Genomic DNA, 1,303 nt, shown 5'->3' on the forward strand with positions numbered 1-1,303 from the left:
TATATATATATATATATATATATATGAATACACCTTAAAAATCCATATAATTTGCGCACCTGTGTAATTTATACAGGTGATTTTCAGGATAAAAATTGTTAAAAAATGCTTCTATTCGTGTAAAATTTGCACCTAAAAATTTTCAGAATTGCCAATATAGCCAAGGAAAAAAGGTTTTCAATTTAGTTGTATTTAGCATAATTTTACTTACTTATGATTAGATTTTATTAAATTTTCATTAAATAAAAATAATTTCTGTTTAACAGGTATCACATTGAAAGCTATTAAATTACGAAGTGTTTGTGTTGTTTTTAATAAACTTTACTTTACATTTCTTGCCCACAAGAGATTATGTCCAATCTTAGCATACTTCTGTATGTCTTCTCAAATCACAATCACAAGAAAATCTAATAAATATGCACAAGTGTTGCAAAATAAGTTTAGTAACCAATAAACATCAGCTTGGATGATACTTTACGCTACCGTCAGAGAAAGGTGACTGATCAAACTGATTATATAAACAGAATTCAGATTGGTTGAAAGTGTTTTCTTGTCTCAAGCTCTGATTTTCTGCCTATTTTCGGTAATATGTTATTTTCTCTCCCTCTCCATGTGTGTGTGTGTGTGTGTGTGTGTGTGTGTGTGCATGAAAAAAACTTGCCCTGCAACACTAATATTCTTACAGTAAACTCTTATACTATTATGTGGAGACATTTGTTGTATGAAAACAATTTTGTATCATTATTTTCATGTGTGTGTGTGTGTGTGTGTACATGCATGTGTATATGTATGTGTGTGTGTGTACACACACACACACACATACATTCAAGGATTCCACTACAGTTATCAATTGTGAAACATAACAGTTGGTTAATTCTACTACTATATATCCTGAAGACTGCAGAAAGCATGAAAGTACTTGCTTTATCACAATATATATAATTGTAAAATAGTGAAAAATACAAAAATAAACCATAAAAATCAATGATGACATATTTAACTGTACACAATCATATGGACTCATAATTTACATATATGTATGAATGTATATATATATAGATCGTTGCCAGTGCCCCTGGACTGGTTCTTGTGCAGGTGGCACATGAGATGCACCATTTTGAGCGTGGCCGTTGCCAGTACCGCCTGACTGGCTCCCGTAGGATTTTCGAGCGAGATCGTTGCCAGTGCCCCTGGACTGGCTTGTGCGGGTGGCACATAAAAGACACCATTTCGAGCGTGGCCGTTTTCGTGCGGGTGACACGTAAAAGCACCCACTACACTCTCTGAGTGGTTGGCGTTAGGA

General features: G+C 34.2%; 1 protein-coding gene across 1 annotated transcript in view; it reads right to left on the reverse strand.

The window, feature by feature from the left end:
* The window catches only part of LOC106874077 (disintegrin and metalloproteinase domain-containing protein 12), a 351,070-nt gene that overhangs the window by 50,533 nt on the left and 299,234 nt on the right, over positions 1–1,303 (reverse strand). The gene's annotated exons all lie outside the window — the stretch shown is intronic.

Source organism: Octopus bimaculoides, chromosome 14, assembly GCF_001194135.2.
Source record: "Octopus bimaculoides isolate UCB-OBI-ISO-001 chromosome 14, ASM119413v2, whole genome shotgun sequence".
NCBI classification, from domain to species: domain Eukaryota; kingdom Metazoa; phylum Mollusca; class Cephalopoda; order Octopoda; family Octopodidae; genus Octopus; species Octopus bimaculoides.